The sequence below is a fragment of the Glossina fuscipes genome, unplaced genomic scaffold (assembly GCF_014805625.2).
Source record: "Glossina fuscipes isolate IAEA_lab_2018 unplaced genomic scaffold, Yale_Gfus_2 121, whole genome shotgun sequence".
In the NCBI taxonomy this organism is placed as follows: domain Eukaryota; kingdom Metazoa; phylum Arthropoda; class Insecta; order Diptera; family Glossinidae; genus Glossina; species Glossina fuscipes.
Genome location: NW_023998464.1, coordinates 7,750,263 through 7,763,635, shown reverse-complemented (window position 1 = coordinate 7,763,635; position 13,373 = coordinate 7,750,263). Strand labels below are relative to the sequence as shown.

Genomic DNA, 13,373 nt, shown 5'->3' with positions numbered 1-13,373 from the left:
TATAACCAGACATCACTAGGCTACTCAGTGAACTGTGTTTGAATATCAGTCGGTAAGCTGGATACAAAGCTCTGTGTGACAATTGACCTGCTTTCGTTTCAAAAGTATTTGACAAGTCGGGGACGGCGATTGCGGTACGTTTGCTTAAAAGAGGTAAAGTAAAAGGGGTAGGGCCTATTGCCTGCAAAAACGAAAAACCACTGTAAAATGTTTTGAATCCGGTTTTATTCCATTATACAAAGTCTAAACGTACTGCGTGTATCGTACAAGCATCTTATTAAAGAAAACATAGTCTTGATGAGATAGGAACGATGAACGAGGGACTGCAAACACATGGACGATAATCGAAATAGTAACCTCGAAAAGTTTATTGTCATCTAAATTTAATAATCAAGCGTGTTACGATATGTAAGAACAACTATAATGGTTGCAGGTAGGATTATCATCAGTTTTAACTATATGTTAAAAATATATGTTGAAAAGATGGAGAGAATGGTCTAGCTGACTAGATGCAGAATAATGTTTTTTAATACGGTTTAGTATTAAATTAGTTTTGCTTATAGGTATGTTTGCAAAATCTTCTCTCAAGTTTTTACCCTAACTTTCTTTAAATAATTCACGTAGAACGTAGATTGACATATATATTTCCACCATTGTTCCTTACTGTTGCAATGTTCTTTTTCAAAATTATTATATAGACTTCTAACCAAGAAAAGTAACGAAATTTCAATCAATTAAGCTTTTTAATTAAATTTATTTTTCTGAGCTGAGTAACTGAAATTAACACATTTTTGGGAAATCCGTGCGAACGAGTTCTCAGAATCAGGTAACCAATGCAAAATAACGAACTGAAACCAAATGGTCTGAGTTTAAAGCAAAATTTTAAATTCAAAATGGTATTTTAAGGGGCGAAGAAGCGGTGCTACTTGGGTATTCAGATTGCCATACAAAAGTTATATTTTGAAATTCTTAATAAAGTAAAAATATTTAGAAAAATTTAAGAAAATTAACTTGAAGAATATAGGGAAATACGTAAGGAATACAATGCAAAGCGTAAGCATTTTAGATAATTGAATTTTGCTTGTAAACAATACGGATTGAATGAAATGTGCGCACTCAGAAATCCGACAGTATTATTTTCTCGACTTTTTTTTGATAAAAAATTAATAACAGCTTCCGATAAAGCGCTGAACACAATGAATGCGTTTACATCGACAACAAAAGTGTTCTCAGTAATTATTACATTGCAGGCGTGTCCTTTGATCGATTTGAGTCATTTTGAAATTGTTTTGCAAACTTAAAGGCGATTTCTTCATTTTTGGGAATAGGAGAATGTTTACAGATGGACAGATGGACGCGCTTAGGCGCATTCCAAATTTTACACTGGTCAAGAATATATATTATATTTTATGGTTCTGCGCGTTAAAAATGAAATTTTGATCGCACTTTAGCATCGCTTATGAAATATATATTCAAATTTTTATAAGTTTATTCCCTTTGGAAAACAGATGTATTTTCAGTGTACGCAGCACAGATATCTCTAGGTGTTCAATGTGAGTACCTGCCTGGAAGCTTTACCTCGCGATGTCCGCTCATACATGGGTTATTATAAAAAAAAAAAACCGTGAACCGGCGCCCTCCGAAGAGCAAGGCAATTCCTATAACCCAGGGATCCGATCTTGATCTTGAGAACGATTGAAAGTATACGGGCAATAAACTCACTAAGGGGATTGTTGGGGCCTGTCATCAACTCAAATTATTCGCTTTGGGAATGGTTGAAAAACCACAGCGATCACAATATTCCCGGAAGAGCCATACCCTGCGGCCAGGACTTACTACATTAACTACAAGATTCCCTCCAAAACAAGTTCCTCTACATTTCGTTATATAGTGAATGGGCACATAAACCTCATGGAACTTAAAGTTAGATTATAAAACCTTTAGCATTACTTTACGCGACTGCAGTCGCACTTGCCATACACACCCGGTTAACGAAATCGAAACTATGTTTTCTCAAGACATATGTGCGTCGGCGGATACAACTGCCATGGCCGGCTCCGTGCACTCGACTTCACAGTACTCCATAACCTAGCCGACCCGCCTTCAGCTAGTTTGTATTTCCTCCATAGAAAACAAAAGTTCTTCCAGTGGATCCCGTAAACTATCTATGGGAAAAACCTGTAGCCAAGTTATAGACAGTGAAGCTTTAAAGTTTTTTTTGCCGGTGAATGATGGTTATTCAGAACCACCACGTGAAGACTAGAGTTTCGGCACTTCTATTCCCCATAGCCTATCATTGCTTACACTGAACATCCTTCTGGGTTGTTGCAAGCGTTTTTTCAAATTCAATGTATTCTTTGCCCTCCATCCTAACGGATGTAAAAGTTATTTTGTACGATACGCGATGCAAATGTACTCATTGTGGTCTGCGTTTTAGATTGTATTGGTCAATTGTGTCTTCGACAACGTCAGACGCCCTGGAGAATCATATTATATTTTAATATAATTTTTTGTCTAGAGTAATTCCTAGTACGACCAAAGTCTATGATCTGTTAAAAGAATGTCTAATAAGTCCAGACATTTCGCGCCATATTTGTCAAAGAACCTTAGATTTTCTACCTATAGATTATCATTTATTTTGCCACAGAACTGAACATTGACATGAATCTTTTCGGAACTGTCTACTTTTGCGGAAGCTTCTGCACAAAAACACATCTGATTAGGACTTTCATCATTTTCCACGAAAAACGTAGCACACGCAGTTGTCATTTAACCTGCAAGTCCTCTATTGAGATATATTCTTCAAAGTTGAAGTTGCGCTGTAGGCGAATATTTATTCGGCCTTTTCCCTTTTACTTGGCGGGGAAATTTTTCAAATTACGGAAATAAAGATAAAAGTTGAAGTTTAACCGCTTTCGAAAGAACTGATATCATTTTTTTATTTCATTATTGCTAGCCTTATACACACAATACCACAAACATATGCACAGTTACTTCTACTGCACCACTAGCAATAGCATTACATGGTAATCTAACGTAAAATAATTGTTAAAGCGTTTTGTAAACAATGAATGCTACTAAAAAACTAAAAAAAAAAAAGGCCAATTTTGAAAGGTTTTCTTTGCCATTAATGCGTCACTGTTTTCAAAACAATAGCAAAATCATTCATTTACTGATTATTTTTACACAAAAAGATTCAAAGTTCAAATATTTCTACGCTATAGCAGAAACAATTTTATTTTATTATAAATGTGTCATGTTTATTAAAAAAGTAAATGAAATTTGCCTAAAGGCGTTTCTCGTTTCCTTAATAGCTTCAGCTCATTTATGGACACGTGAACTTTTAAAAAAATGTCTAAGTATTACACCGCTAACGGCTGCGTATGGCTTAGCACTCGTAACAGACAATCATTGTCAGTTGTATTATATCATAACTTCTAGCATAGCGACTTTGTTAATTCGCATTTTAAATCGTGCGCTGTGGAACGCTAGGATGCATTCAAATGCTTTTTAAATTATCCCTGATGAATTTAATTATATGTATAATAAATGTCAGTTCTTTATCCTTGACTTTGTATCAATTCAATCTCTTCAGCCTACCAAGTCATGGTCAATTGCTGTATTATTCGGCTCTCACTATAAGAAACTTAACTGTAAAAAGATCATGAAACCCATCTTCGATCATAAAGTGATTATAGGTATACAAAAAATGCAATTTTTATTGACTTCAAAAGATTTCACTGAACAGGTTAAAGATTCGTAAATTTCTTTAATCAAGTACGTCGGCGATTAAGCAAACAGATGGGTGCCAAAGTGAACGAACGGAAAAATAACGGATTAACGAATATAAAAGCAGGTAGATGAAAGAGTAGGAAAGGGAGCGGCGGGAAGACATATTCAAAGTTTAAAAAAGCTGTCTTGGTTACCACTGCAAAAAGATAACCCAACGATTAAAAATATTACTTTGAGCAGTAAAATTTCTCTTTTAAAAAAACGTTTAGACGTACGCACATACCTATTATTCACTTTTCGAGCCTCTTCCCGTACCCAGGAAAAAGGTGCAAGCAATAACAAAAAAAAAACTCCTTTTTGCAATGGTCCAAAAGAAAAACGAAAAAAGCGAGAAACGAAAAATAAAGCATAGTTGGCGAATCACTCAAAAGTTTCGTTCATATCGTATCAAAGACTTGTAATAATACACTGGCCTGATGGGCAGGCAATAATACAAGGTTAAGTTTTCTAGACCTGCCACTAAATATCTGTGGATTTAATGGATGAATGCCACGCAACTACATTAAAATATTCATAAACCCTAACTGCTAGGACACCCATTCAGATAACTTTACTAGGCAAGGAGGATGCAAGGAGCATTTCAGCCCTTTCGACTACATTCTCCCGATTGGATAAGTCCAAGTGTACTGCCTTCCACTTCGTTTTAAAACCCTTATAGTCGAAGAAAATTTAAATAAAAGTTGAAACTTGTACACATTTCTCTAATTGCTAGCCATCGCACAACACGTCTGTAACAGGGGTAAGGATCTAAATTTGGCGACAAATATATACGTGATTCATTTGGATTTGGGATCAACTGAAACGACGTCAATTCACAAAATTCTTTGCGTTTCTAATATATTCACTTGAGGCGATAAGGATCGGAAGTCCGCTTCTACACGCACATTAACTTTTCGTAGTAATTTATACATATCCTTAGCCAAGTAGTTTCGGCTAAACTTCATCCGCGCGAATGCCATTACATACAGCGTTTACATGTGATTCGAATTTCAGCAAAATTTCAAATTTCCGTCTCTTGTAAAATGTGCCATTATATGCAAAGCAATCAGAAATTGCTTCGACTTTAACTCCAAACTTATAATAATAATAAGATATGTAAAAATTAAATCTGATGGAAACGCTTATTTGCATTCAAGAGCTGTTCTTCTTTTAATGCTCGCGTCAGCTCTGGTTGCCAGTGTTCCTTTGGCGGTGTTTTCATTAGTTTGAGCACTCAAGTTTACCCTAACCTGACCCATAATCTTTTGTGCCACCAATATTGTGCTTCGTTCATTTTTTATCAGCACTCATAACACCAAAACATTTTCTTGAGAATATGTGTGTCGCGATTAGTCTCTCTGAAAAACTCTCTGAAATGATGCTTTATACTCTCTTAAACACTAGAACTTATATTGTTGTTTAGAGTTATTGAAGGACGGGAGCATTCAAAATTTTGTTAGATGCTTAACCGCATGCAGCGAAAGATTCAAATACCCATGGGCGACGAAAGCATGTCCCAACCTCTCGATCCCCGCTAGTATCGATATGATGTGGGCTGTGTAGTGCTCATGTTTAACTATATCCATGGCGAGCTTTCTAAAGAGATAAAAGAGATTTGACCATTAATTAAGTCCTTTCACACGATTACAAGGCTTTCTCGTCGGCTTTCTGCAAATGACACGACTCACTACCACAACTCGTTTTTCTTTAATCTACCAGCGGGTGTCCTTTCCACCACCATAGCTGTTGTTTCCCCATTTAAATCAAACATACACAAACACTAGTCTATCCTTCCATCCTTTTCTACACACAAATCTTCCTGGCCACCATCTTGCATGCACGTCAAGAGGATATCCCTTGAGTGGCTGTTCATACACAAACAAAAGAAAAAAAGGAACTGTGCCTGTCCCTTAGAAAAAAAAAAAAATCCCGTTTTATCGATATAGCTCACATGCAGACACAGATGACTCGAAAAATACCTATAAAATTAATAAATTTATCACGATAGTCTTTATATCCATGACAAGAGAACATAAAGTTAGGATCACACATTAGGATCAAGATTCTGCACATTTCTCGTACATTTTAAATCAGCGTAAGATTAAATTAGTTTAGTGGTTTGTATGAAATGAAAGAAGAGAATGTCTAAATACGATTAGTGAGGGCAGACACGATCTCATCCGAGATGAACAGTATGCGTTCAGGAGTGCTCGCCACATGAACGCAATCAAAAAGGGCTAGAATTCTTCTTTTGTTTTTTTTGGATGCAACAAGAAAAAAAAAGGAAGAATTAACTTTTTAATTTTGTCACTCTGTTTCTCACTACCATGTCACGTTTTTCTTATGCAGCAAATTGATGGTATTTGGGATTTAAATTGAAGATATTTCCAGCACTTGCGCTTAGTTTACTTTGGCCGTTGATTCCAAGATGAATTTCTCACACACCTGAAATTTTGCTCAACCGGATTTTATATAAATAACGGTTGAGCAAGATACAGGTGCGAATGAAATAAATCGGTTTAAAATTAAAAAATAACAATTCAAGTTAATACGTAATTCGTAGCCAACTAGGTAGCAATTTGGGAAACCTTTCGCTATCACGTTATCGAATACACTGATGGAAATGGTTGCAAATGTTTCATTTGTAAACTCAGCTTAGCACAAACTAATGTGCGAGTCTTGCGCATCTTCCCGAGCATGCTTTGTTACAATTTACGAGAATAAAATACTGACCCACCTACAATTCTAAATTTTAAACTATTATAACTTTTTATTTTTACTGTTTTTTTCTTTTTATTCGTTTTTTCTTTTTCAAATATGCTTTCACTAATACATACAATGACGATAAAATAATTGAAGCTCGAAAAACACAATTACGAGAACATAGGCTTCAAAACGGTATTATAAGTCAAGTCAAATAAACTTTGGCGCATGCTTCTTTTTATATTTTCACTGTCGCTTGTATGCCGGACATTAGAGAATTCGGTTGTCCGCTGTCACACCTTTTAAAAGCTAATGAACACTATTAGACATGAATGACTAAAATCCAAATGTCCTGTGCTTTGTATTCTATGGCTTATAAGGAGCCAAACCTTAACCAAATACGTTAACTGAGTTATATTACGATAAAATGTTAACGTCGCCACCACCCTCACTGCAGTAAAATACCATAGAGATGACGACGTTATTAGGTTGACAAGATAGGTACAAACGATACCTACATAAATATATATGATATATGGAAATAAATTGTAACAACTATAACTAACAACAGCTTTTTGATGGTTTTTCTCCTATGTATTTTAGTGTAAACTGACGCGCTATTTAACATCCCTCAAGGAGTATATGTCCATATGTATGTGCTTAAGTATTGAATGTCTTTTACGTTTGCCTTTTGAAAATCATATATAGTTTTAGACATTGGATTATCTATGTGGCCATAGCACACCTTACACAAGAAGCCAATCCTTAAAATGTGCGTTATCTATACAGTCATACTATATATATATACATATACATATATATAATCCATTTGTCCACTCTCCAGCTTAGTCTATATATTAACAAAACAATGTATACATGAAAACTTGGACGTACATGTCCGTACATAGGGACAAATGTATAATTCTATTAATGTATTTGTTAAATAAGGTACGGGGTTGCTTGATTGGTCTCGTTCCGTTTTGAGTCTCCTCTCGCGTTCGCGTAAACCGCATTCGCGCTTTCATTTCACATTTGCCAGTTAAATATCTAACCATTGGTTTCATATTAATTTGGTATTAAAAGGGAGAGTTCATCTTATAGGTATGAAAGTCTGTGTACACACAATACCAACGGTAACTTACGTGTGATATTTATAAGCATATATGTATAGTTATCTGCATTATGTAACGAGTGTATTGGATGAAATGGGGATTGGCGCTTAAACGAAACTATTTAAAATTGCTATTGAAGAGAGAAAAATGTAAAAATTCATTTTATAAATAAAATCAATTTACGTTACTTACACAAGTGTTCGTATTTATATAGGCCTATGGGATATATTTGCATTCTTTGTTTTTTTTTTCCTTTTCATACCTATCCCGATAATCTTTATCTTAAAAAGATATGTTGCAATAATTTCTCGACTTTATTGCCTAATAATCCTAAATGAACAAGACTGATGGACTCTTTTCTTAATGCGTTATTTATTACTCTCATTAAATGTCCTCGTTAGCGATTCAGTGATATTAATTATATCTAATTTGATTGCCTCAAAAATGTAATACACGTGCGCATGAAACGATAGTGATTTTTTCAATCCATTAAAAGGCCAAGTTTTCTTCATCAAATTAAAACAGGATTGGAAAATGGAGCAAAAATTCATTCATTCGAAATACATCGCATATATATTGCAGATATGAATTGTATAGGCGAATCTATGATGCAACATTTCTAGCCTTAAGAAATAGATTTAGAGATGGGCCTTTCTAGACTAAAAATTTGAAATGGTAGTGGGGATTTCAGCAAATGCTCAGACGCAGCGTAGATATGGCTCGATGGATTTTGTTATTCACATTTAGTTATATATAACATATACGTATATGATTGAAGAACAAGTTATGAGTATAAAAAGAACTTTTTTTAATCCTAATCTCACAAAGCAGTGAATTTGAGTCACTTTTCAACTTTGAACCTAAATTTATGGACTATTTTATATTGCATTTCCAAAAAATATATGGCCTGCGTGTAATATTTTATGTTTTTGTACAACACAATAACATTTCACCTATTCCCTGGATTGCCATTACTAACTGAGAGCCACAACGTGGTATAATTTGTTATAAGAAAATGTCGTAAGATTGCGTTCAAGTAAAGTTTTATTAAAATGATTTAAACGTTAAATACTAAATTTTATCGGAGTTATTTTTATCTGATTAGACATAAGCGTTTCGAGCGCTTAAGAGTTTATTAACTAAGAAGTTTGACTTTTTCTAAACGTTCGTAGCTTTTATGTACCGTTACACAGACCTGATTGAATACACAGAAAGTGTGGAGGATACATGCAGGCGCCCGAAATATTAATTTTATGAAAGCATATAAAAATTGTCAGATTTTTTATAACACTCCATTCTCTGCATCTGGCTCCTAGCGACCACTGTTCGCTTATGAATTCTAAAAAAAAATGTGGAAACGAATTTGGATCAAACAGCAAGATCTTTAGGGAAAGTAACTCTAATTTTGACCTTAAAACAGCAGAATTATTGAAGAACCGTTAAAGTTGTCGTGAAAGTTGGCCTTCACTGATATAAATTACCCAATCATGCATCATTAATCACAAAACGACCAGGCTGCTCTCAAAGCCAAAGCATAGCTTTTTTAAAAAACTTCAGCAACTGAACTCATTTAGAATTACATGTCGGAAAGGTTTTGCCATTTTGATTAAAAATTCCAAAAAAGCAATGCAATAAGAGCTGCTTTACCTGTAAGTGATGCAAATCCATTTTTAATTAGATCGAGCCATTTCAAAGTTTGAACTTGAATAACATTTAAAATATGTTATGCTTTTAGGTATATGACCGAGCTGTGAAGTATGCTGCTTCTGCACCTCTATTCTGCACCACCTATGCATCCAAATGCATCACTGCACATTATTGGTGAATGCAAACAAAACCCATTTAGGAGATTCTCTTGTTAGAGAAGAGGTACATCCCATCTATTTCTTATGCAAAAAATCGTTATTTTCATTATTCTTTCGGCTAAGGAAACTTATATAGGCAAAGCCACGGCTTCGAAAAAGTCTGCCATTAAAAATTTATGTGATGTTAATAGCACCGTAAATATAGCGCAGCTACTGTCGGCAATTGGTTATGAATTTTTACGCACTTCAGCCACAGAAATGGAAGATGGCGGCAATATTCAGACCATGAAACAGAGGGGATTTCAACTCATAAATCCAACAGAAAAGTGGTTTCCAGGAATTGATGTTTTGCGTCATGAATTTAGTTCTTCGGAAGGGATCGTTGGAAAAACGCCTACCTTTAGCGTTGAAAAAGAATTAGCTCTGAAGACGGAAGTTAATAATGAAATTGAGTGTCGGCGTCGAAAAAGTAAGAAGTGCTCCTAGCTCGTATCTTTTGAAATCCTGTTAACATCCTCTGTTTCCTTCTTCAGGGTTTAATGGCCGATATCAACATTGTGATGCCTAATGGGGATAGATTGCCGGTTATAACCCAATTCCAAAACAAAAGCTTTAATGAGAAAAATTTGAACAATATAGTTGGCGCTCTTAAGTTGGCTTCGACGGACAATGTTAAACAAGCTATTAATGGCTTATAAGGGCTATGTCTAAATTGTACTTTCCACAGCTTTATGTTTGTTTATTTTTACGACAATTTGCGAAAAATAAAGATGCAATGTCTTCATTTACTTTTTTTTTTAAACATTAATTATTCCTCTTATGTAAGTTAGTTTCAAACAGATTTTCTGCAGCAGAGAAACTAACAGGAGATTTTTTTAAAAGAAAGGAGCTACAACTTGTCTATATGTCGTAAAACACTTAATATGCTCATTATTTTCTAAACAAAATTCAGCTAAAGTTTGGAAATTAAAAAAATGTGCACAGATATGCACGTAAGCACATTGATGACGTCTAAAAATGGTGAATTTTTAACTTATGTAGTTTTTATTCAATACAAATTTTCTCTTTTATACGTTTTCAGAAACATTAATTGCACTTTAAAGAGAAAAGAAAATGATTATTGATCTCTTATTACTTAAGATTTGCTCTTTGCAATTCCCGTTCTAAACTTAATTAATATGGGTTGTTTTAATAAGTTCAACTATATTCTGATAATTCGGATCGCGGAAAAAAAAATCAGTTAGAGAGTGAAATGTAGGTCTATCCTTATCTTTGTAATTCCAACAACTTTGAATTATTTTATAAATATGAATTGGACAAAGCGGTGGTTGTGGCAAGCGGTATCCACTCTCAATTAATTGAATTGCGTCAATTAAGCATAGGTAGACTGATGTGGCAAAGTGTTCGCAATGAGAGGCTCTGTTCCGCTGTCAATCCATAAATCACCGTACTTGGTACTGTACTGTCAAGATCCGGCTAATAATGCCGATAAAAGAAAAAGTGTAGGCGATTCGTGATTGTAATAGAAATACTAAATGTAAAATTAGAATGAAAGCTCAGCTGATTTGATAAAGGCAGTCAGTTGCTTCAATTGCCTAAAGTTACCAGCACGAAAAATTTCATATAGATTGTTATACAGGTTAAATATACTGAAAGATTGTCTAAGGAGGTCAAACCTCCTGCACTAAAAAATAAGGTGCTCGACTCAGTAATATTGCAATCCTCACAGATGTCAGAGGAGGAGACTTTGATCATTTTAAAATAGACCTTGTCGTAGGTGTGATTACTCATAAGACGGTGAAGAACTTTAAATTCCCATGTTGTGAATTTTCCTTTAGGTAGAAGCGTGGGTGTCAAAAAAGGGTAAATTTTGTAGAACACATGCAACCTTAATTTATTCTCGCATCGATGAGGCTTTTTTATAAAGACCTGTTGAATGTTTGAGAACGAATATGCGTTTATTCTCTAAAGGCCTACAATACATGTAAAGAAATTTATTCAAACATTCTCAATTGTATACAATTTGTATTTTCTCAGATGGTTCTCAATTGTATACAATTTGTATTTACTCAGACGTTAACTTTTTTTAACAGTTGGAGCGTTTTCTCATCCCCATGCCCCCCCCTAATTATGGATGATGTCATGGAAAACTTGGATTTTCAAAGATACATTAGAAGAAAAGTTACAGGGAAAATTACAAAAGGAAATCTATAATGTCATCATCAGCACTACTCTTTTATTAACCCCCATTTAACTCTACCTGAAAAGTTGACAAAATCAAGATCTAAACATTTTCGAGAATTCGCCTTGGTCATACAATTGCAACTCACCAATGGATCCTGAAGAAGTCTTCTTCTCCAATCTGCTGTTGTGGACAAATTCTCACTATAAAGCACATTGTCTGTGATTGCCTTAAGTTTACCTTGGCTAGAAGTATTGTATTTGGAACGATTAACCCTATGGACATTCTACAATCAGCTACACACAGAATATCAATACAATATATTATTTCATCAAAACTACTAGGCTCAATATCTAATGTACTTTTATAAATTAAAGCGGATAGCCTGTGTTGCTAGTGCTCAATGTCTTTGTTTTAGTCTAGGAATTTATTTCATCAATCTAAAATTATAGTAATAATAATAATAATAATAATATGAAATTCATTTAAATTCTAATATGATCGCTTTTAAGGTATTAGTTCAAAGAAATTTACAATCAAATAGACTCACAACACTGTCCTCTCTTCCCCCTCGAACAAAATTGAGAAAATCGCACTCTTGTGAAATATTACATATCGGATTTCAGTTGAATCAAAACAAGTTTTATACCCCACAAACTGTCTTCGGCATCAAATTCTGAATCGATTTAAACTTGACCGTCTGTACATTTGTGAAAAGTCTATTTTAAACATTCTCGTGGCCGCAAAAATGAAGCTATCGACTTCAAATTTGGCTGAAACAGTGGAAGTCCTTGTACGCAGCTTGCTATTGAAAAAGGGCCAATTTGGCAAAGGACACGTCTATAATCCCCTTTAAACTGAGAGCACCTCTGCTCTTCAAAAGAAATAAAAATTGGTTTTCGCTCATCCTTTTGCGGACAATGCTGTAGTACCAAATATAGGAAAAATTGGCCAGTCTATCCAATGCGATATTAGAATGCCATTATTTTTTTAAATACCCTTATAACGCGCATAAACAAACTTCAAAAACCACATAAAGTATAAAAATTCTTGGCCAATTTCAAATTCGGAGTGCACCCAAACTAGTCTGTCTGTCCGCCAAACTGTATACTATCTGTGGTACACGTTCTCCCGTGGGTTTATGAAAAACCCTACCGCATTTGAGATTTGAACCCACGACCAGTGACTTGCCTAATCGGCCAGTCAAGTGGTGATGTAACTATATATTAGCACTCCAAGGGGATAGTGAAGTTAAATTAGGCCAAGTCAAGTTAAGCAAAAAACGGAACATATTCATGAAGTTCTCCGGTCTCACTAAGAAAACTCAAATAGATGAAAATAAATATTGCAATAGGGGTAGAGGATGACGGTAAACAAATCGGCTTCCGAACTTAACCAGATGAGAGGAAAAAAAACAAATTTACCACCAAACTTATTCTAGACTAAAATTTTAAAATCATATCAACAGACGAATACCCCGTAGACAGCGATAACCCGATTCAGTTATTCAGGCTCAACGAAAGTATTTATACCCTGTTATGTAATACATATATTAATACTTTATATAAATAGGGCAAATCTAATGTAGCCAGTAATATGGTATATAAAAACGCATTCTCTCTCATTTTCCCTATACGTCTCAAAAGCATTCATGTAACATTTTAGACCCATCGCAGATAATTGCTTCACGGACACACTCATACTAAATTGAATGACAATTTTTACGTTTGGAATGAATACCTACTTTACTGCTTTATGCCATTTGCTTTAATTCGATTAAGGGCAAGAACGATCTCTTAA

The 13,373-nt window shown here is 34.7% G+C and overlaps 1 pseudogene; it reads left to right on the top strand.

The window, feature by feature from the left end:
* The first annotated feature begins 9,386 nt into the window (after positions 1-9,386).
* LOC119640530 lies at positions 9,387-10,780 on the top strand (annotated as a pseudogene).
* Positions 10,781-13,373: the final 2,593 nt, after the last annotated feature.